Source organism: Chiroxiphia lanceolata, chromosome 3, assembly GCF_009829145.1.
Source record: "Chiroxiphia lanceolata isolate bChiLan1 chromosome 3, bChiLan1.pri, whole genome shotgun sequence".
Classification (NCBI taxonomy): domain Eukaryota; kingdom Metazoa; phylum Chordata; class Aves; order Passeriformes; family Pipridae; genus Chiroxiphia; species Chiroxiphia lanceolata.
In genome coordinates this window covers 69,229,426-69,254,063 of record NC_045639.1, presented here as the reverse complement: position 1 = coordinate 69,254,063, position 24,638 = coordinate 69,229,426, and the positions used below count along the sequence as shown (strand labels likewise).

Below are 24,638 nucleotides of genomic sequence, written 5' to 3'. Positions count from 1 at the left end.
TAGTCTTAAATAAATATTTAAGACTAGAAGCAACAATAAAAAATCTGTTTGCTATACATATAGCACTTCTGATCTGGTTTACTTTGCATCATTAAGTGCAAGGAAGAAAACCTCTCACCGACACAAGTGAGAGGGTGTTGGGGGTATTTTTTCTGTTTAAGGAACCCAAGACAAAATAGCAAATCCATGTTCTATCAAAGGGCTTTCAGGTAACCTTTTCTCAGAGCACAGTATAAATGTTTACCCACTTCTCTCAAAATGTCATCAGCATGGTGTTGGGGATGCACTGTATGGGCACTGAACCAGCTTTTACTAATAAAATAATGTTATGGGCACAGGATGTGGTTGCGTTTTTCTCTTTTCTTTAGACTCAAAGTGTTTCATCAAGTGTCTAAATACTACTGTCAACGGGCTTTTTGGGATTTTCTTTTTTATTATAATTCATAAGCAGCTTATACAAGCACACCAGGGATTATACGAATCAAGTGTTATTTCGTGGCTTTAAAAATATCTTTACTTCAAATAAAAGTCAACCGCCAAACAAGATCTCCTCACCCTGGCCTCCTTGAACAGTGCTCTCCCCTTTCCTTTTAAAAGCCAAGGTGGTAGTAACAAAAAAGAAAACAAAACAAAAAAAAGAAAAAACCAACAACTTCCAATAACTATCTGACAGCTTATCAAACCTGCCATGCTCAGTGTTAAAAGTTGTTAAAACACGGAAACTAGAAATTTTTAAAAAACACAAGAACATAACTTGTTGATTCTATTTATATTTTTTTTCTGATTGACACACTGCCAGCTGTTCAATGATTGCTTTAAGGCCTTCTATTTCCTTCCACTCTATCAGCAAAAACAACAAAAAATTTCAGTTCACATTTAACAGAGGATTCATTTACAATCACCTCATTTAGTAGGTAAAAGTTATATGTAGTTTCTTCCTTGTATGTCTTCTGTTCATCCTATAATCTCACTTGCTGGCACAAGTGCACCTCATAATATCACCCCATTGCAAGCACTGTAGAAATTTATATATATCCCTGAAGTCTCTTGCTGAGAGTCAGAAAAGGACAGATTGATGAGTTTGTGCTTTGATGTGCAGGGAGCCCAGACAGTTTTCAGAAGTGTTTTACCTCTTATTTTTAAACAGAAGACAGACTAGGTTATAAAGTTAACAGAAATTAACCTGAGAGCATTAGCTGTCAGATGAGATGAGGGAAGTGAGATCATAGGACTGGAGCCCTTCGCAGGAATGCATGGAAAGAGGTGGTGATGATTGTGCTGGTAAGTGCCAAAAGTCAGGTTCTCAATTTCCCCAACACCTTTCAAATATAATTAGCTTTAAAATAAAACAGAGTAACAGTGCTGACAGACACGAGATTGCTTGTTTATGTTCTGACTCTGCTTTGTATTACCCGTAAAGGACAGTAAGGTTTAACATATATCCATCAAAGAGCTGCTTCACATTCTTTAACCAAAGAGTTCTTAGCATGGTACAGACTGAACTCCTTATTATTAGTGTTTAATAAAAAAAAAGAAACAAAACCACTCCAGTCACCCCAAAACAGAGCCAGATAATTAGAAAAACAGAAGTCAGAGTTGTAAGCTCCTCCAGGGTGCCAGGTTTCCTTGCAGTACAAGCCACTCTGTCCCTAACCCACTGGGATGCCTCAGAAAGCCAACCTGTGGCACAGACCACTCCCCCCCCCACATACACACATGTACAACACCCTCCCACCCACAGGAACATAGCCTGTGAACGCCTACAGCCCCAACAGCACCAAATTTCCATTCTGCATTGTGTCTCTGGTTTCTCATTCTCACAAAGGCTGGTTTGTCATCTTTGCCACAAGCACAGCAGGCAACAGCAAATTAGTGTGGTTCACATGTGCTGACTTGCAACACCAGTTCGCGGTGAGACCTCTCCGGATATTAAGTGTGCTGCTTCATACCTGAACAACACAAAGCTTCACACCTCAGCTTTCGCTCTCTCTCATCTCACTGCAAATTCATATTAAAAGACCAATGACATGCATTTGCATGACAAAAATATTACGGTTATGTATGAAATTATGCACACAAATGCTAGACTTTCCAGGGCTGCTACTGGTTGTGCTGCTTGCATTTGCCTGCCCTCCCCCAGCCTGCCCATGACTTCACTGTGATGTAGTTCTTAATTACATGGTCACACGAAAAGTTTCCCATATGAGCACAGTATCCTCTTCAGTGCCTAAAATGGCTGGTCCTTATTCAACATGGACATCTAATACCTTTTTTTTTTTGTTTTTGACATTCACTGTCATTTCACAGAATTCTCTTCCCAGCCTGCTCCAGAAACACAACCAGTTCACTCATGGGTCCCTGCACCACTCAGTGCACAAGTTTTCCCTCACAAAGCATGCATTTTTTTATAGCATCCTGAGACACCAGGAGTACTATTGGTACTTGATGACAAAGAGAAGATAAATTCAAAAGTATTCTTTATTTAGGTGCCCAGTCTGAGACAACCAAGGCCTGACTATTCAGTACACCCACAGCAATGAGTCTATTGACTTCCTTTGCAGTTGCACGTACTTGACACTTCTCCAGTCACTGCACAGTCTACTGGTGGGGCTACGCAGCAAAATAAGTCACTTCTCATAACGATGTGTGCTTAAGTGGAGTTTCTTTCCCAGATGCCTAGCAGACCCTTGCCTTTTCCTTCCTTTAAACTTCCCTACCTCTTTCACATGGCACCTCCCAGCTCCTGCAACAGATGAAGCTGTGATTCGGCAGGAGCCAATCTCTCCTGTTACTGTCTCAGTTTGCTCCATAGTGCACTGTAGGAAACTGGGATCCTGTCAGATGAAAAGCCCAAGATCATATCATGCAACTAAAACCCGAACTGTAATACACACACTAATGCTGCAAGCACTTGAACATCCTTGACATCAGAAAAAAAAAAATCACGGAAATGTTCTTTGAAATGAAACTATTTTAAGATTGTTAGGAGCAAACCTTTCCAATCCCCTGAGAAATTCTCATCACAGGAGTGCCTGTGATTAACCAACAGGCTGATGCAGTCTCTCCTTTTTAAGCTCAGAGAGAAATTGGAAACTTCCTGCTGGTTTTGCCACTGTGCTAACCACAATCGAGGGGGAGGACAGAGGGGTACACACCACTTCATTTATCAATAGATTTCATGGGTTGTTGCTACCAGCAGAAGGAAAGAACTCAAGCCCTCAAATCCTCAGTTCAATTAACTCCAGATTAGACATAGTGGACTCCGGAACTCATGACCTCTTGTCAACCTGCTTGAAAGTCTTTTCTCTGCTGTGGCCTATGCAGAGAGGCTAGAGGATTGGTCAGCTTGATTAAAAAGGAGAGAGAATGGGAAGGCAGCACATGAGCCGCCTTGAAAGATGAAGAATGTTTTTACAAAGTGACAGTGCATTTTACTTGCATAAGAAACACAGGTAGGAACAGACAAGCTTTCAGGACCTGTGCCCTTTTGGTCCTCTGTTTCTCCAAGTACACAAAAGATGATAACAGAGATGCTCTGTACAAATACTGATGATGTCTGGATATTAGAAGCTCTCCAATAACTGAAGCGTAAAGAGGGCAGTAGGAGATGCTCTTCCCTTGAACCCCCCTGGAATAACCTGTGTTCACTGTATCTTATTGTACCCTTAGGACTGCAACGATTTAAGCCCCTCCCCGTCCAAAGTTTCTACAATGCACAACTTTGTATCACTTTCTGAAGCTGTTCTCAGAAAAGCAGGATTCATAAAACCTCACTGGCGTCCGCCTGCCCTTATTTCAACATGCTTGCGTGCTTTTCGGTTTAAGACCTAGCCTGAGTCAATGCTAATTTAAATACATATATGTTAAGTCAGTACTGGATACAGACACTGCAAAAAGCCATGTGAGATACTTGGTAAAGATTATGGGCAGGCACTCCTCCCACTTAGCACTCATTACTGAACATTGCTCATGTACATGCTCTAACAGCAGCCAGAAAGCTCTCGGTAAGTATTTGTAACTGAACTGGCAAATAAAGACTATTCTGTGGCATACCTATAACTTAAGAAACCCAACTGCCCTTAGAGAAGCAGTAGATTATCAGTATAGAAGTACTGACAATACTTTTGGAGTGACACATCTCCAAACATTTCACCCTCCTCTATGAGGACCATAAAAAGTCCCTCTTGAAAACCAGCACAGCTACTGCAACTGCAAGCTCCTAACTCTCTGAAGTAGCTGTGAAATGATCTGTTCTGGACATCTATTAGCAGACCCCACAAATATATAATGCAGGGAAGACAATAAAACCAAATTACTATGTGCATTATATTTTTCTTCTGGACACTTCTCCATACCAGTTTAGGTGAAGATCACTGGAAAGAAAAGAGAGATTGTGCCAGACGGGAGTATCCACAGCTAAATCTTCTGGAGTTTAGAGTGGCGCATCTGGAGCTCAGCCAGCCTACAACTTGTGGGATGCCTTTGCACTCACATGTCAGCCCAGGTACTCTAGTAACAGCGGTGAGGACAGAGGGACAGACACCTACACCCCCTTTTACCCTTTTCACCAAGAGCAGGCTCAACACCCCAGTCTGAGCAAGCAACCTAGGTGTGAGCAGCCTATGATGGGGAGACACATCCCTTCTGCTCTCCCACAGGCTTCTGTACCTAACAGGACGGTGTAACCAACACAAACCATGTAACTCAGAGTAACTATAGATGTCCAGCTCAGAGCTCTGTGCAGAAGAGCACTACTTCATCATGACTACCAGGGTGCAGCATCCACTAGAAGGGCAGACCCCAGAACAATAACATATAGAAAGCCAAACCAAAGCAAGCCCAAAACAAACAAACCACCCCCCCAACTCCGTCAAGTGTTGAATAAATCTATTAAGTAGAGCCCACACATGCACAGATAAATCCCTTTCACTGTATCAGTTTAACAAAAGATAATATCAGATTAAGCCAAGGTGGCACAGTTTGTCCACCTCTACTCAGTGAGAACTAATGCAGGATGCTTACCTACAAAAAATAAAAAGCGTAAAAGATAGTTAACAAAATTGACAAACCATTTGATGTTTAACAGGAAGTCCCAAGAAACACCAAGTTTCTCACTCCCTAAAAATCGCAGCAATACATTTCTTCCTCTCCCCTCACTCCTTCTTCCTTCTTTTGCTCTAGTGGATAAACTTATCTTGAAGAAGTCTAGTAAAAGAAAAAAAAAGCAGCATGTACCTTCATTGCTGTTGAAAACGCAGAACAAGTATGATGGGTCAGAAACTCCCAGAGGAAAGGGCTGGCCATAGTCAAAACTTCTACACTAAAGCACAGAGATATAAACCTCAGCCCAGAAACGGAATGAAACATTTTGTTTGCTCCCCTTTCTGCACTTTTCAGCCCCAAATTTCTCTTATACCAAGTAGTTTCTATAACTGTCACTGAAATCAGATCAGCAAGACCTTAAAGGGATCAAGCAGACCGCTCCTGAACTTCTGGAGCATGAGAGGGATACAAATGAAACATTACTTTTGGGACATTTTATGCATTTTGCATATTATCTATGTGAATTTAAGAATAGTAAGGCATTATATTACACACAAGTCAACCATTCTTCCAGCAGACTTGAAGAGAAATATTACTCAACCATAGATGCAGTCAATTCATGTCACTAAAATTCCATGACTGGCTGGTAGAGCGAGTCTGGGAGATTGCTGGGTATGCCTAGAAGGCAAACTGGCTATCAGGCTTTCAAATTCTCTATTGAGCATTGTGAGTTCAAGTGGCTTCGGTTACTTTTGCTCTATAAAAGCCCGAAAAACAAGCCTACTGATTAAGATTCTGCATTAAAAAAAAATTAAAAATTGTTACTCAGATATCAAGTAGCTACAGTTTTAAACTTCCTACAAATAAGGGTCACAATTTAAATACCAAGTTGTAATCACCGGGTCAACAAAGTTTTGTTTCCTGCTGGTGCATCCTCCTGTTCTCCTCCTTACTTCCTAGTCAATTGTATTGTTGAGCATTCCCTTTCACCTACCCTTTTGTTCCATGTCTCCTGACACCCTAAAGAAATGAGAGAAGAGTTATGCTAGTTAAGCAAAACGTACATGCTGACTTGGTTTGGCAGTATTCAGTTGTTTGACATCCACAAGCACCAAATTCAACAGTCCCTTCAGGAGGGTTAAAAGCATAGTGTCTCCTCTGCATACCTGCCTCTCCTGAAAAAAACCAGTCATGAACATCATTCACAGTCATCTTCAAATTTACTCTAAAAGATCAAAACACTCCAAGTTTGAGGGACAAGTGAACAAACCACTTAAGGCTTATGCCTACAAGAAATCTAGATTATGCAAAAATCCATGCTTTTAACACTTATTTCTTTTCTGTATTAAACCCCACACTGTACTCTTTAGTATTTTTAAATTTTGCAATATACAGTCAACTGTACTGTATGGTCCCTCACACTACAGAAACAGGAGACTTCAGGTACAGTTTCAGAAAGCCATAAAAGTGGCACAAATCTTCAAATATTCATTATGTAGACCCAAAGAATTTCTTATACTTCATATTATTAATCTTTCTTTGTTTGAAAAATATTCCTCCTAAAGAATGCAAATTTGTACAAAGGAAAAAAATGAACTGGTATTAAAAATTGAAGCAAAGGAACCTAACCCACAGGTGCTAACAAGGATCTTAAAATCTATTTGGGGAATTCTGGCAACTCATCACAAATGATCTGTCATAGGAATAAGAAAATTAGGTTAGCAGTTTCTTGTGAACATAAGGTAAAGTGAAAAAAAAACCCCAAACAACTAAGAAAAATACTGCCAAGAAGGTTTATGCTGCTTTTTTTCAAGATTCAGCCACGGTTAACTAATAAAAATCATCATCCAGGTCTCTCTCCCTTTGAGTCAAAAAGGGGTCACATGCCTTCTTTAACATATTCTTCCACTACCCAAAAAGAAAAACGTGTTCAAAACCAGTTGTCTATATGTACAGGCAATGGCAAGTACTATACCTCTAGTCCAAGCATGTGGCATATACTCAGATTTAAATGCACCAGCAAAGGCAGTTTCCAAAATTATGATTTAAAGTTATTTGAGACCCTCCCAACCAGTTTTTGTTTTAACACATTATATTCCTTACTTTGCCTCTTAGCAAATGTGATAATCGCTTTTAAGTTGCTAAAAAGCAATTCTTGACAAAACTGACACTTGGAAATTCCTACAACAAAGAACCAGAGGGAATAAAGAGGCACCTTAAAACAGCAGTCAACACATAATGTGCTTAGGGTCAAAACCCAAGGCACTGCTTTTCAAGTGGTGAGCCACCACATGCTTGTCAGAGAATAAAGTCACAAGACGATGAAAAAAAAAATTGACTCACATCTGTAACATAAAAGGACCGTTTCTGACATTTTCAGTTCATACATATATTGCACTCAGGCAGCCAGTGTGTTTGAACAGCCCAAGGTCAGCTATACTGGAAGGTATCTGCATCTTCAGGAGGGTATGATATTTGGCCAGGGTAGAGGGGGTGAAGTGCAGGGAGTTGGTGGGCTTGTCTGTTTGGACAGTACTGATAATGTTTCAACTATTGCAAAACAGAGAAGAGAAAACGGTTTTAAATTACTTATTTCTCCTAAACAGCACACTGGAATGACCTCCAGTGCCTCATACTGAGCAATGTTCCAGCTCTTACCGCTCCTTTTATAGAGGCCTTCCCTTTAATTTGTTTTTGTTTTGTTCTTTTTTTTTGCCAGAGACATTAAAAAACTATATACAAAGAAGACAGCACATTGCTTAGAAACATCTGCCAACGTTAACATAAGAAAACTGAGAATATTTTTAGGATCAGCCTCTACTACACCTATTTATGTATCAGCAATTTCAAAAGAGCATACATCAGCCACAAATCAACTCTACCAACTAGTCTTCCAGACAGGGTAATCAAAAAATATATATTAAAAATACCTGAGTCACACTGGTGGAGCCGATCTCCAATATGATTTGAATGTCTTAGATTTAATTAGAAGGTGCTGACAAGTACATACACATTTATTCCATAAGAAAAAGATATCCACCTTTGAGATCTTCAGCAGCAGCTCCCACCAGACTACCTTGGACCTCAGTGGCCAAATGAACCCATGTAACATACTCTGTCCTCTTCTTCCTCTTGCCCAAAACCACTGCAATATTTAAACATTTGAGGTTGGTAACGCTTGATTTCAGTCTTGCCACCATCCAAATTTTACTCAAATGTGTGGTCAGGGTCAAGATACAGAAGACTAAAAGGCTGGCATTGTCTGGAGTAGGTACTGATCTCCTACACTCAGTGCTGCTGTTGCCTCATTTGCTGAAGTTTCCACCAAAATAATACAAGTCACACTCTTTGGAGAGGATATCTTTTGTGATCACTCGTTAACAATAACCTAAGTTTTATCTTGCATAATTCCTTTAAACAAACACTAAGTATGAGCTGATACACATCCCCCTCATCTTCCCACTGAAATTATTTTACTTAAGCTGCAACCAAACACCAGAAAACTTGTGAGCTTTTCATACAACTTAAATCAAAACTGGAACAAAAATTCTAAAAGTTTTCAACTCTCACTGTCTCCCCATGAGATATACTGCACCAAGCAACCCTAGTTTCTGACTAATATAAAAGCAAATAAATAAAAGCATGCACCTGCCTGAGATGGTCAACCTCACCTGAGCAGCTACAGTGAGAGCTGTTCACCATCACTGCCAAGAGTAGCTGTGGAAGGTCTATGTCCTCAGGGGGCCGAGGCAGGGTATGTGTGCATTATTTACTGTCAACTGCAAAACTCTCCATTTCCCCATATAATACAGCGATCAGATTAGTAGTATGTCTCCACTTTGATGTCTCTCTTGCATACCGTCTTTCTGCTACGCAACAATGCTTGGGTAACCTGAACAAACTGGGTAACCAAAGGGTTGCTTCCACACCAGGAGGGGCTTCTTGTTTACCTCTGAGCTGCAGTCAAGTAGGCCTACAGTGATAACTGTACTGAGTGAAAAAATACAACTAATTTTCTGGGGTAGGGCAAAGAAATAATCTTTTTAATTTTTAATTGCCGTGAATATAAGCAGTTCTGCAGTATTGTAATCAGAGCATTGTGAGCACCCATTACCTCAAGGATAAACAGCTCATTTTTGTTTGGACATGAGAGGATTTGCAGGCAAGGCAAGGAAGGTGAGCAATGGAGAAGACTGAGGTAAGCAAGCATGAAGACAGGATTGCTATAAGCAGGGTTATGGAAACAAAACAGATGAAAGAGGGACCACTAAAAGAGCCTCTGGCAGCCACAGTCAGTGACACAGAGTGAGAATAAATACCCAAACTAAAATCACAGGAGGAAAACAATGGTGACAACAGCCAAAGTAGGAAGGGAGACTTTGAACAAGTTCCCTGGTGGGGATAAATACTGAAGGTAAAAAAACCCCAAAAAACCAAAAACCAAAAAAAACCCACAAAAAAAGCAGCCTGACATTTCCTCTCTCTTGTCCACCTTCCCAGCTCAAACCTCTCTACCAATGCTTCCTTTTACCCCATGGGACTGTTAAGGCTTCCTTTTTCTTTGATAGAATACACGGGAGGTCCTCCAGGTACAGGAACCACGCAGCCCAGCCACTTACCTAACCACCAGTCAGTCAAGCAGCCGACAGTACCCACTCAACACCTCAGACGCTTCCCTTGCCACAGCTCTTTGTGAGCCAGAATTTCCTAAGCTAAATACTAATATTTTACACATTAAAGCAGGCATATGCATGTAGAAGATTTACACGTTTAGCTGCTCTCCCACAACTGGGGTGTGAGGATGCCTGAACTAAGTGCTGTGAGCCACATACTCCAAGAAGCAGCAACAACTGTAGGGTAAGGCCCATGTGCACAGGTTCGGTGATGGTTGGGGGTTTATCTTGTATTCCAATTGTTCTGTTTTTTCAAGCAAATATTAATTTAAGTACTTAAACCACCAATCATGAAATTTTCATTTTGTGTGTGTTTGAAAAAAATAATTAAATAGCGTAGGATGATCAAACCTTTTAAAAGCACAGACTACAGTTAGTCACATGTACTTTGTACTTCAGCCACCTGTAATAGCCCAACTCACAATGACAGAGTCTCAGAAATCTAGTGGAGAAGAAACACCTTCTGGCTATAAAATTTTAAGCACAAGTTTTTGTCCCACAGCTCCTGTGAGGCTCATCTGGGTGGCGCGCCTGTTATTTCAATCTTCATATTTGCTATCAAACATTCACTTTTAAGTGGGTAACTAAGCAAATAGCTAAAGTACTACCAGGAAAACAAACAGAATACACATAAAGCACCTTTTTGCATATGGTATTTACTATGCATTTTCTTCACTGTTTTACCAAAACATGTGATGCAATCTTTCTGCTTCAGGTTATATTGCTGTATGAAGCGTGAAAGTCTGGTGCAAAAATTCACTAAAGTGAAATGGAAAACCTTTGCAGTTTTCTGTATGTAAACACTGGATTGGTCATCTGCTTCATGTAATGGAAGCAAAGGGCCATCTCTGTTCCAGCTCTTTCTGAGATGACAGAATTCTATGAGTACTCCCCTGTAAGGGAGAGTTTCCACCAGCTCCAGATTGAGAGAAATGAAGACAATTGACAGCAACTGAAGCTCTGGCACCAAATAAGAAATTTAATTAGCTGACAGGTGGAGGGAAGTAATTATTTCTTTCTATGCAGCATTTGTGAGACCACATCTGGAGCCTGGTTTGAGGAGTCCTGGGAAAAGAAAGATTGACACACTGGAGTGAGTCCAGTGGATGGCCACCAAGATACTGAAGCACTTGACGTATGAAGGGGAGATTGAGAGCTGAGTTTGTTCAGTCTGCCCTGGGAGATACATAAAACCTGTCTGGATGAGGCCCTGGCTTTGAAGTTATCCATATTCTGTTCAGGGAGATTGTTTCCTTCAAACCTAGAGCTTACCTCAGAGAAGTTAGAAGGACTATTAAAAAGTAGTTTAATGGAAGAACTATTAAAAAGTACTTTTAGAAAGCAATCTTTTAGCTCTAGAGAGAGATCAGTTACAGAAAATAAATTTTTACAATATGATTGCGAAAAAAAATGTAGGTCATCATTCCTTAAAACAACAGTTTCTCGTCTCCCAACCTCCTTCTTTAAGGTCTGATGTGAAAGAGTTCAAAGCTAAATAATTGTCACAATTTACAAAGGTTTAGCAAGTTCCCATACCAACAATCATGAAGTAAATCTACATGACGTGGTTTGACAGTCATTTTCAAGATATTTTCTCAGAAATTATAACTCACAGTAGCAACATATTGCTGATTATGGAAAAAATTCTTATCATAGTTTGGGGTGACTACCTTATCAGCAAACACACATTTTATTTCCCTTGCAGAGTTGCTTACACCTGCATTTTCATAAGATATTTCACTTTTGGAAGAGACTGTCAACAGTGGTCCAGTAGCATTAAGAAATCTACAGAAATGTATTAGAACTTCAAAATTAAACTTGAGACAGCAAGTCTTCTGAACCAGTTTACTTTGGTAAAATCTCCCTCATCAAGAAATACTCTACAGTTCTCAAGGTAATATAATTTGAATGCATCCTGCTTTAAAGAAGGACGATGGAAAATAAAGACTGCATACTGTTGTAGCAGTATGTGGGTAGCTCTTACAGATGAAACTCCTAAGGAACATAACCACTGTTCTTTAGTGGGGCAGATAATGTAAAAAAAAAAAAAGAAAATAATAATAAAAAAGGATTTCTTTAAAGTTTAGTAACAACTTTTAAAAAAGCTCATTTGAGTAGTCTTTGGTGCTATGAAAATAAACATTCATGTAGTTAATCCACTTTTTCTGCTCATTGCTCTCATGTCTCTTCTCCTTTATGTCAAAAAGTAAAGTGCAGCCTCTACAGCACCACACATTGCCACACAGATACACTCACAGCAATCATGAACATATCATAGTGGTCCTGGAAGCAGTGCAGGCACATTAGCATGATGCTCTTCCTGGGATGGTGCAGCTATCCTGGCTCCCCCACATGAGCTCTTCTGCCCATCTTGGCATAGTGCCGTGCAGATGTATCCTGAGTCCTAGACTTGCTCTAGCCAAGGAAGTAAAACCAAAGCTATGCTGTCATTGCTTTCAGGCCTAGATTATTCTCAGCAGAGTCCTGCTGTGCCACACTAGCTCTAAAAGGATGACAGCTATCTTCTGCAAGACACAAACTTACGCGGCAAGTCATGGAGGAGCAGACCACAAAAGGAAGATTTGGGTGACTCATTTAACACCTATATCCATACAGTCAGCTTCATAAAGCAGACCTAGCCCTATTGCATGGGGAGGAAACAAAAAAACCCAAAAGCCCAAACAATGTAACCTCACAATTCACAAGTTTGAATTAAGACTTGCTAAAAATGTAGCAAGAGCAGAGACATCACCACCTTAAAGAGGTCACTGAATCACACTGATGGCCAGAGGAAGCTCATGATTTTAGAAAAGTCTATAAATGAAAGAAGCTTTTTAATCTTTTACAGGACCAGCAGCAAATTGTTCCGAGTGTCGAGTCATCAAGTTGTGCAAACTGATGCTGTCCCCATCCTGCCTGTGATGACTGAGGAGGAGGAAGAGGGACACAGTCTTCCCTGCGTATTTTATCTGCAGCCTTATTTGTTCCTTTTTGGCAGCCCCACTTGAACATTAGGACAAGAAGTTCTGCAGTTTTTAAGCATGTCAGTAATGCTGCCCTAAGCAAGAAAGACAGTCAATGCTTGTCTTCTACCTCCCCCAATGCACAAAAGGTCACTTTCGACCTTCAGATGTAAGGGATGTTTCTTCCACGGGGTCACAACATTTAGTGGCTCTCTTCTCAGCCAAATTTTTGGGCTCATTACTTTCTCTACAGAAGTGAAGTTCCTAGTGAAGTGATCAAAAGAAACAGAAGTCAATGCTATGTGTGGGGGTTTTGAGAGCATACAGTCTGCTATCCTGAGAGTTAAATGTGGCTCTTCAGGTTGTCAGCCCCTGTACACTGACCTTATCACAGTTAAGCTGATGGGCTTACAAATTTTTTCAACGGTGACTGCAGCTAATAAAATGTGTTGCATTAAACACCCCTTTTTTTCCCCTTTAAAGGTGGTTTGTCTCAGCCTTTCTGAGAAAAAATAGAAAAAAGGGTAAAAAATAAAAATAAAATAAAAATCCATTTGCTATTCCTCCTCACCTGTCCAAAGTGTGAGGTCTTATGAATATAAAAATCACTGACCATTCAAAGATACCTGGAGAACCTAATACTTGGAACAAAAGGCCTGCATATTCAGCTAAAGACTGTAAATTAAAATTATGAATGACCTCAAATACTGTGCTATTCAAAGGATTAGCTTTAAATAGTTTTATTCCCTCTCGAAGAGTGAAACCATCAAGACATTACCAAATACTTTGGAAATGGGACTGAGACTGTCTCTTGCAGAAATCATCAATCCAAATGTTGTCCACAGTGATAACATCCAGAAATTTCATAATCTATTGGTTATATCACAATAGACAAAAGACAAATCCCAGAAGGAAATTTCAGAGTTTCCAGTTACTTCCCAGGGAGGCAGACAGGCAACAGAACTGGCATTTTTGTTGGTCTTTAGACAAAAATCTGATTGGATGTGGGCTCCCCCTCTGTAATCTTATTATTCAGATCTTCTGTTTTCAAACTTTATTAGCATACAGAGATAGTGTGCAAGAGGACCTGTTCACAGAGAGGTCTAGAAACATGCAAGAGGTCATTAACTTCACCATAATAAAGCCCCTCCACCATGAACTTCACCACTAAGAACAAACACTGAGCATTTACATATAGTTTAAGACAAGAAACAGTCTAATTGCCTAGTCAGACAATAGAGGTTTTCATTCCGAGTCTTGGAGATGCTTTTTTTTTCCTGGAAAAATATATCATAGCTTCCTAGTGAGGGGCTGCCCACAAATAAAAACACAGTCCCAGGAACAAACAAATATCCTTTCTTTTAGGGGTTCAAGACATGCTTTTGCTTACATCTGCTCTCCTCCCCCATCCCCCGTGTGAAAGCAGCTGGCTGTAGGACACAATCATCACCATCTTCCAAACAGGGGTATCAGCGGGTCATATGCTATGTCCCAAGAAATGACCAGGCATGGAATTAAGTTGTGCTAGAAAAAGGAAAAGTACTTCTGTAGAGAAGTGATGTAAGTCCAAAAATTAGAAAGTAACAGACAAGGTTCTGCTGTATTTTTTTTTTTCCAGACAGTTAATACAGCCATCAGAGTCCTGGGATGCTGGTTGATACAGACAGCCACAGCCCTCATTACTGTAGTTGTGAAGTTTGTACAGGCTAGAAAGAGAGGGAAAAAGTCTGTGGGAACTCATATTGTGAGTTTCACTGTCAGCTCAGAATCGACACAAGGTCATTCACCAATACCCCTGCTAATCTCAGCTCCAGCTACATGCCCAGCACTTTTATCTTCCAGCATGATGCTGTGACACAGCACACTGTGGTGGCTTCTGGCTTGGAGAACTTCTGAACTAACCAGTAACAAGTCTTCCCAATTATTCTGGGCAAGAGCATCAACTTCAATTATAAGCCCAGAGCAATTCTGTGGTTTAAAGGTCAGGCACAAAAGAGAAAAGCCCAATATATTTGTAAAAAAAAAATAAATTAAAAAAAATTCCACAATTATCTGTACATTGTTATCAGGAGCCAAGATAGGAAATACATGATATTCCAGAGTCATGTCAGGAAAACCTTCAGAGCTGTCTTTTTTGTAAGTGGTGCAGCTGCAAGTCAAAGATCAATGTTACGCAAAGTGATCTTTCACACACAAGTTGAAAAACAAAGGAGGTTGAAAGATCTTTATTCACACAATAAAAAGCCTTCAAATAAATGTTAAAGTTTATTTGTTTGAAAAAAACCCACCAACTCATGCTACAAGTAGAATAATAAAAACTGTAAAGAAAAAGGATGCTAGGAACCACCAGATAGGTCGTTAGAGAACTCTCATAGAACAGAAAATTTTTTCTCAAAGAAAAACAAACCATGAGTGGGTGTTTAATACTAATCTTCATTTTCATAGCCTGTTTAACTTCTCTGTATAGCTTCATATAGCAAACTGAGACCTGATATGATTATCTGGCGATAATATTTTCATTTTAGACTATACCAATAAGGCTTGAGAACTATTTTGGTCAAATCTGTTAACATGGGAAAACTGGAGCCAAGAGGAAACAGACAATTTCGGAGAAGATATTTCATCCAAGCCAAGCCAATCATTTGAGGTTTCCTCCTTGTTCCTCCCAAAATCACCAAATCACTAAATCAAGAGTTATTTTCATGTTTAAGTGGTGCCAAACACTTCTTTTCTGTTAAAGCAAATGTATGTGTACACACACACACACACACTCAAGGGCAGCTTTCTCTACCTGCTTCAGCCAGCTCTTCCCTTAGTCTGTTCAATATCCCTCTGCCCCAGGTACTTCTCTGCTTCTTCATATGTTGTGCTGGTGCCATTACAATCACTTTTAGCTTAAAACAGTTTCCAAATTCGCCACTGCAAGCAACATCACTTTGGTGGATAAATCAACATTTTTCAAGCATTTCTGGAAACTCCGCTAATGATGGTACAGTTTGTCTGAAGTGTAAGGTCTCTATTTCATGTTAAAATCACCCTTACATAGCCAAACCTTTAGATGTTTATCTGTCTTTTAGAGCTCCCAGAGCCGTTGCAAGGCAGCATCGAGGATGTGCAGAAGCTCCTCCATAGGCCACCCCAAGAGCTGTGAAGCAAAGTGCACCATGTGAGGTAAAGTCTTTGTTTAGGGCTGTTTGACCATCGTGCCTTTGTTTTGGGGACAGTTCAGTAACTGCTCTCACAGCACAGCATTCGATACTATTAAAAGTATCTCTGGCTCCTCTGAGGAGCTCTGACTGGGCTGCTTTGTACTTTAAAGCACTGAGCACATCACTCACAGACGCTACTCAACATCCCTCCTTTCTGGTTGTAGCCACAGGGTAACTAAAGTAGGACGGAATAAAGAATTTCCCTAGGCTAGAAAAGGCACCCAATCATTGCTGTCTCCTAAAAACCCCAACAAAACATAGCAAAATAAATAAGTGCAGAGGGGTGGCCTCCTCTGTTCTCACAAAAACATTCTCACATCACAGCTGCCCTGTATAATTCATCACATTAAACCATATCTCAATGTGATGAATATCAACTGACTTGCTCAGTTTCTAGCTTAATTCAGGTTTCTAGCTTAATCAAGAAGGACTTAATGCTCATAGATAATCTAGAAAATTATAGCATGGAACAAGCAACTTTCAGAGGTGCAAGACTTCCCTAAATCAGATGAAGCTGAGCTGGAAAACACTGGGTAACCTCTTGCCATGGCACCTTGTCACAAACAACATCAGTAGATCCATCCAAATTGGGATGTCTTTGATACAAAAAAAAGGAGTTGCATTTTGGGAAGCATAGGGAAGTTTAAAATTAATTTGCTGTCCTCTCCCCGCTTGCAAAAAACCAATTTAACTCAGACTATCTAAGTCATAGCAGTTGACATTGCCAGGATATTTTTTGATAGCTTTTTCAGATGAAAAATATTAATTCAAATTCATGGTATAAAAAGAGTAGAGCTGGTCAGGAAAAATCTGACAGTCATTTTCTGCAAGGTGATTTAGTTCTATCCATACCTAAAAGCTCCACAAAAGTGTTGCTGATTTTATACCTCAGTAAAAAGTCAAGATGTCAAAGGTTCTATTTTACTCCAAACAGATGACAGTATTTTGAGTTAAATCCTTGCTTTCATAGCCAGTTACCACCTAAAACAGTCAGAAGCAAGATGAGGTAACATGTTTTGATTGACTTTAAATAATTTAATTTTTCATCTACGCCAGTAAAAGTGCTGATATTGTTTAGTTTTGTTCCCATTCCAAGTGAAGGAAAGTTCCAAAAAAGCTTTATAAAATGTCATTGTTTTCCTGCAGCCAGTGGTAAGGACAGCAACAGAGTATTTTTCGTTGGCTGCAAACTCCTCTAAGGTCAGGCCTGTTACCAGTTTCAGGGCTCAAGGATACCTCCCACAGACAGATTTAACTTGACCACTCTCAAACCAAGAGGTAGATTACCTGCCTGAAACCAAACCAGTGCTTGAGTTAATAAGTGAGACTATCCTATAGCATAGTGCTAACGGGGCTCACGTGCTCACTCCTTAAGAAGTGTCATACACTTCCTGGATGTACCAAAACAACTTCAGCCTTTCATGTATAATCTGTACTTGTCATTTCTCTGTCTGGAAGTCAGGCATTAAGAGCAAAACCCATGACAGGATGCAAATGCTAGAAATCCCAGTTCTTCTACACCTGCATGTTCATCATCTATTCAAACACAAAACACAAGGTTTTTCTCTTTCTTTTTTTCTTTTTCCTTTTTTTTTGGGGGGAGGTGTGGGTGTATTTTGGTTTTTTTGTATAAATTATTACTACCCTATCAAAAGCAGGTTAGGGTTTTTAAACTCTAGTAGCTAACCCTAATCACTGTGATACCAAGTGAGACACCCAGCAGGCAGGCACACCCAGCAGGCAGGCAGATGCAGCCCTGGAGTTTCACCTCCATCTGAGGCACTTTGCCTTGAGCGAGCCTGGTAGCACTTCCCCTGCCACTCTGGAACGCAGCTCTGAGGTGCACAATGCATTCAGCATGGCACAGCAAGCAGCAACATCCCTTGCTCAGGGGAGTGAGATCCACAGGGGTCGCAAGTGCCCTGGTAGCAAGGTCTTGGGGAGCTCCACATTGAAACACGCAAACCCTTTTGTGGGTTTTGACTTGAGTAAATGGCTGACTTGCACAATACAGATCTGTAGGCCTTTTATCACCAAAGGAATCCTTAATTGCTGGATTTCAATGAGATTGCTTATGTGAACTAGATTTGCTGGTTCAAGTTTTTGGAGTAATGGGTCAAAATTACTTGTGAAGACACTTCTGTGGGAGCTGCAGGGGTGGGAAAGGGACGGGTATTATTGGTTTTCTCCCTCTGAAAGGAAGGTCACTGTGACAATACACTCTCAGCAGTAGACCTGCCCATAAAGCAAATTAGAAAGCACTGTCCATGACACAAACAAACACTATTATTATATATTCAAAGTAGTACCCAAACTGAATTAAGCAGAACTTTACAGAACAAGTTTGAATCAAATATTAATGTGCATCCCAGAGAGAAGGATGAAGAGAAAACACATGCCTTCAACTCTTTCTATCCCTGAAGTAAAAGCACTATAATGCATCAAGACAGCAAAATGAAGACACTGGTTAAATAAAAGTAATCAGGCATAAGATGACCAACAGCTCTCAGCTTTTTTTAACACCATGAAATATATGATATTGTAGATGTACCATATTAAAGTGTTAAATTATCACAAAGGTGCTGGACAGTTTTCACTTATTTTAGCCACAATTTTATTAAACTATAAATCCAGTGCAGCCCATACCATGTCCAGATTAGTATATTCAGCTTAACTCAGCTAAACTACAGGACAAATGGCCATGGAGGCCCTCTCCATATCAGACTCCACTCATGCATTTCAGATAACACCATTTAGGCATTTCATATAAAGGTATTGTGGAACCTAGTGTAGTATGTAAAATAACTAGTTCCTCAGCAACACTATTTTTACTCAGATGAAATAGAAATTTATGAACGGGTCCTAACTTTTAAAGACACTTATTAAAATGACCAATAAGCAACTTCTCTGTACCACCTTCTTTACTTCTGGCTTACACTGACTGCCATGCCCCTATGCCAAAGTTGTTTGTCTGTCATTGAAGACATGTATTTACTCAACATCAAAATAATTTCCAGAGAGGCCTGTTCAGGGTTTTATACTTAACTGGTATTTCATGCTACCATATCTTTCACCAGCAGGCAATGCAGAATTTCTGAAACAACATGCCTGAAGCACAAACCACAAAACCCCACAGCCTACCATTAGACAACTTCATATTGGAAATTGTTACTTTTGCCAAAGACAATTCACACAGATGAGGCAGCAATTTTTTAGAAGTGGAGAGGAAGGATGCTTACAGGCATCCTCTAAGAAGCATACGAACATTTCAACAAACTATGACAAATCTGCAGCCTACTATCAATGAAATACTAATTTCTGAAGCATTAATTAGGCAATCTTTGTCTCTCTTTGTCATCAAACTCACAGCTCTATGGGGTAAAAAGGGCTCAACAAGGAACCCATGGTCTTTTCCCCAAGAGATATTCTTCTTAAAATTGTTCTTATATTGTGAAAATCCACTGACCTATTGACATCCATCAAGTGCTACCAGTTTTCTGAGCATATACACCAAGGTGCTGAAAACTCGTGGACTATTGGGGAAAAGGTAACAACCTTTCCACTTTACTGATACTAAGTAAATGTGCGACTGTAAAAAAGAACTATCGCCCCTTCAGTTTCCCACTGGGTCAAGCAGTGGCTACAATGGATGTAATTGAGGAGTTGGAGATGCTGCCTTTCCTCCTTCCCACTCTGGTATTTTTCTTCTGCACTCCTTTGTTCACTTAACAGAACTTTATTTGAAGTGTGTTTTTACTCCTTCACTGCATGACAAACCCACATAGTCAGAAGACAGGCTTATAAAAACCACAGATCTCCAGCAGGGAGCTCGACAGTGGGTGTAATATTGGACACAGCTCTCCATTCATCATACACATTCTCTGGATTTCAAGTTGACACTGTCCCTTTAGCTTACTGTTCCTCCTCACGAGAGACGAGTCAACCCTAATGAAAACACTTCCTCCTCCAGCGTATAAACAAACAGATCTTCACCTGTAATTGTTCTCTGCTTCCAGAAGCTAGTTAAAAGGACATCAAGACAAAAAAAAAAAAAAAGGGGGGGGGGGAGGAGGTCCTGGAAAGTGTTACAGCTGCAGGAATGGTGGAAGGAAGGATGTGGGAGTTAAGGAGGTTGTATACTAGGAGGAAAATGGCAAGGTCTCAAAGGCGTTCCCAGTCCTGTGTATGCATTTCAACAGCCTAATCTGTTCTCACTTGTTATTTAGCATCTTAAAAATCGGAGCATATCAGAGTGATTGATGAGCAACTGCAGAAGGTTGCTTTTCCACTCATCCTAAACTCTCCTCCAGCACCTATTCAGGCCTGCCCTCCCCGTCACCAATGAACGGACCAAGGTATCATGTCTTGTTTCCACAAAGTGACCCCCCTTCCCTCTCCAGCCCTCTCCCAGAGCTCACGCGGAATCCACAAGGAGCAGCAATCAGGCGAGTTCCCGAGGAAGCAGAGACCAAACTGAGCGTTATTAAGGAGGTCGGGCGACGCGTACACCGTAGCTCTGCAGACGCAGCAAAACGCTGGCACCCGTGGTGTGGCGTTTGGTATCTCTCCCTAATCTAAAATGTGTCTGAAAAGGAACTGGCACCAGATCAGCGGCCTCATCTGGGGAGGAACAGAGAGGCTCTAGGGGAGAGACAAGAAACAAGCCTCTTTTCACATCCTACCACCCTTGGGCGTTTTGTGCTTCCCTTCTTTCTTCCCTGAAAGAGGCCTTTGTCACAGACGAGAAAATCCTATACGATTTATTTCAGAGAGAGAGAAGGTCTTTTTATTTATTTCCCCCCTCCCCTTTTTCGCAGTTCGGCGACAACAAATATGTCCCTGTGCTGCGCCCCCTCCCTTCTCCCCGGCCGGCGGCCGCGGGGGCGGGGGACACGGACATGGGCGACCCTCGGGCACGCAGGGCCCCATACAGCCGGTCCCCGGCGTTGCCCCCGACCCTCCCCGCGCCCCGGGCCGCGGTCGGGGCGGAATCGGGCGTGGGGTCCGCGTGTGCTGCGTGGGGGACATCCACAGCAGCGCGGCCGCCTCCCCGCCCCGGTACCCCCGTACCCCATCACCGCTCGGGCGCACAAAGGAAACAAACTCGCCGCAGCATCCATGCATCCATCCACCTATCCAGCCCCCGCCCCCGCTCCCCCCCCGGGCGGGCTTCGGCCCCTCCGTTACCTAAGGCGGCTCAGCTCGGCTCGGCTGGGCTCGGCTCAGCGCAGCGCGGGGCCGGGGCGGCGCCGCCGCACTCGCATCCTTCTCGCTCCGCTCCTCCGCCGGCTGCCCCCGCCCGCCCGCCCGCAGCGAGGAGCGCCGCTGCCTCTCCCCGGGGCGGACGCACTGCGCCGAGCCGCGGCCGGGTGCGGAGGCGGCGACTCCGTGCGGCGGCGGAGCCGCAGCCTGGGCAGGGATGAGCTCGCACGGGCTCTCCGCGCTGCTGCTGTCGTTGCCGCCTCGCCTCCGCTCCGCCCGGGCGAGCGCGGCTCGGGCGCTCCCTCCCACCGGGGCTCCTGACAGATGGCGCAACCGCAGCGCCGCCGCCTCCCGGCCCCGCTGAGCGCCCGGAGCCGGCAGCGCCCTCCGCGGGGCCGCCCCGACTGACAGCGGCGCCGGCCTATGGCAGAGTGCGCCCGACCGCCCCCGCCGCTGGGATTGGCGGGCGGCGCGGGAGGCGGGGCGGGCTCGGGGGCCGCGGGCGGGCAGCGTCCGCAGACACCCCCGGGCTGCGACCGCTGCTCCTCGGGCACCCGGCGGGGCCGTGGCGCGGGCTGCCCCGGGCTGGCCGGGAGGAGAAGCCGGAGGCGAAGAGGCGGGAGCAGGAGGAAGAGAAGGGGTGGTCGGGCCCTGCCAGGGGTCGCGGCCGACAGCTGCCACCGCTGGAGCCGTTCGCGGTGCTCCGCGCCCTGCCGGGGCGCCTCGGGAGGCGGGAGGAGTGAGCTGAGCGTCTCAGCATCCCCGATGAATGGGAGAACAACCTTAAGCAGATTATGCCTCTTTGTGAAAGACGACGTCTTGTTTTACTTTTACGATTCTTTTTTTATCCCTAATTCTTGAAATTGGCAATGGTGTGTTATAAGACAACGGTGGCAGTGAAATAGGCAGAGGTTTTCCAGGGTTATGGTTTTATTCCATTTTCCACATTTAATCGCGGAGTATTTGGGCCAGCTGTGTTGAGAGGAGCGTCAGCCCCACCATGACTGTGTTCCAGGGGTGTACCTGCCTTCCCCACAGCACGGCGGGGCACCTTTGCTGGAGCTTTGGTCTTGCACTGCACCCAGAGATGTGCAGGCTTCGCTGTCCTCCAGTCACAGTGCACCCTGCCCCACAGACAGATGATTAGAAAAGTTCTCTGTACACTTTGTTCCCTTCAGGTTCTCAGCACTGCCATAAATCCTCCTGGCATTTCTCAAGGTGTTGCATCCACCTCCAGTGTCCTCTGAAAGCATCGCATGCTCCAGCTTCAAGTCCTCTCCTCAGCATGACCCTGTCTGTGACCTTGGATGCTCCCATACTGACAGACTGGTATATCACCCTTATTTCCTAGGCTGGAAAGCTCTTCTGCCTTAGCATTGAAGAAATTGCAGTTAGGCTCCAACAAGAACATGAGAGATACAAATGCAGAGGGAGAGAAACCTAATTAAACATGTTGAAATAGCAAAATATAACACAAGTTTTCGATAACTAAGGTTTACATTTTCCTCTCACTTCTCCTCCCTGGATTTCATTTTTGGCTGCTGATATTTAACCAGAGAGTTCTTTAATCTTGACAATTTGATTTCCTGATGAAATTGCAGTTTTACAAGTTCAAATATAACCTTGTTTCCTATCAGAATATCTACAGCTGTGTGTTCATGACAAGAAGGAGTTTCAGTTCTCTGTCTGGGTGACTGTAGGTTGTGTGTAGGTGACTCTTGATCATTACATTTCAGGACCAAACAGAGTTTGTTCCATGAGTTCAAATAAAGAATTTGGAAAGGATGGTAATTTCAAAATAAAATGTCACTTATGGCACTTCTCACTTTAAACCTGATTATAGATGTAAAAAGAAACAACATTTTCAGGCTAGCTAATTTTAAGTTTCCCTCCTAATCTTTCGATGAAGATTGTTTATTTTAAAAAAATTATATTACTACATAAAACATATATACAACACAAGAGTATAAATGTATGGATCAATCGAAAAAACAATTTCTGCTTTTCATTCTCTTGGATGATAACAGCAGCTCAGTGGAGAGGTCTTATTCTGCCTTTCCAGAAACACCGATCGGGATCCTGATCCTAAAGATTTTGAGAAGCACAGGCTGCATCCACTGGGCCAGCAGGCAGCAAGTACCAGTTCAGACAGAACAGAGCTGCTGCCTAGAGAACAACCTGCCTCAGCCGGCCCAAAGCAGTCTGAAGGCAGAGCAGGGTTATGGAGACTATCAGTCTGTTCTGAACTGACTACTGGTTCCTGTTTGGAGACTGTCAGGACTGCAAATGGTGTCTTAATACTCTAGATTTCTCAGCAGAAAACCAGAATGTGGCTTTAGGAAAAGGGGCATTTTTGTAAGCCCTCTTCGCCCTTTTTTATGGGATTATACATAATCTTACCTCTTCACAAGTCAATAGAGGTTTCTTGAGGATCTTAATATCTTGGAAATTAATTAAACAACCAGATAATCTTGCTGCAAAAGCTACAGGAAAAAAATGCATTTAATTTTATAATCAAAAAGTGGGAATATAGAGTGTTTGTCCAAATCTTGGAATGCTCTTGCTGTGAATTAAAACCAGCATCGCACAAAGAAAAAAACCAAACAATCAACCAAAAAACTACTTACCACTCTTTTTTGAGTGAAATCAGAAAATAACCAACTAATCAATGAAAGCAGACCAAAACAATATCACACAGCAGTCACAGAACTGCTCTAAGCCAGGGCAGATAGATTGGCTTGGCAGCATGTCATAGAAAGCCTGATGCTCTGAGCAAGTATAGCTGAAGAGGAGCAAGGTGTGGAGTCAGGAATCAAGTACTGGAGTCAGGAATCAAGTGCCGGTAGTTGCATGGGAAGCATAGGAACAAGCCTTGGGTTTCCCTTTAGGGTACCTCTAATTTCCTTAGGATCATAAAGGCCAGCAGAGCTGCTCTGAGTTCCTGTAGCCCCTGTGGCAGAGGTGAGGTGTGCTGGAGTGTTCCCTCCACATGAGTCAAACCTATGTGTGCCCACAGCAGGTCCGCACACAAGTCTTGTTCTTTGGCACTCACCACCATGGCTTGACTGTATTGATATCTACCTTCAGAAATCACCCAGATATTCTTCCAGTGAAACAGAAGAAATAATTAAATTTACCCACATAATACAGGCACAGTTCTTTATATTCTCCTTTTACTCTCCCAACTTTTTTAAGCATCTTAGCCTGAAGTCCATAACACTCTTTTCTCTCTCCTTCCTCTATGTGGCCTTCCTCCTCATGCCGAACTACTTTCTCCTTTCTCCAATCTCACCTTAAAAAGCTTATTCATTAAAATCTTGAAATAATATCCATGGCTTCTCCATCAGCCATTTTCATGGAAAACATGAAAAATACTGTCAAAACCTTAGTTCTACAGTCACATATACTAAATGATGTGGTGTTGAGATTTTCTCCTTTCCTTCCCGTTCCCTGTTCCTATCTTCCTATAGAGCTACACAGCTTTTTGCAGCAGTATGAAAATTAAGAACCTGCTTAGGATTTATTTTTAATAATAATTTAGCATCTGG

At 42.3% G+C, this 24,638-nt stretch overlaps 1 protein-coding gene across 4 annotated transcripts in view; it reads right to left on the bottom strand.

The window, feature by feature from the left end:
- FYN (FYN proto-oncogene, Src family tyrosine kinase) overlaps window positions 1-21,408 on the bottom strand; it is a 143,521-nt gene extending 122,113 nt beyond the window's left edge. For 3 of the 4 annotated variants that reach the window (XM_032682665.1, XM_032682667.1, XM_032682666.1), the window contains exon 1: window positions 21,076-21,406. The gene's annotated coding sequence lies outside the window, so the exon portion shown is untranslated. Of the gene's footprint in view, window positions 1-21,075 lie in introns of all 4 variants that reach the window. The other variant, XM_032682669.1, reaches the window with a different exon arrangement.
- Window positions 21,409-24,638: the final 3,230 nt, after the last annotated feature.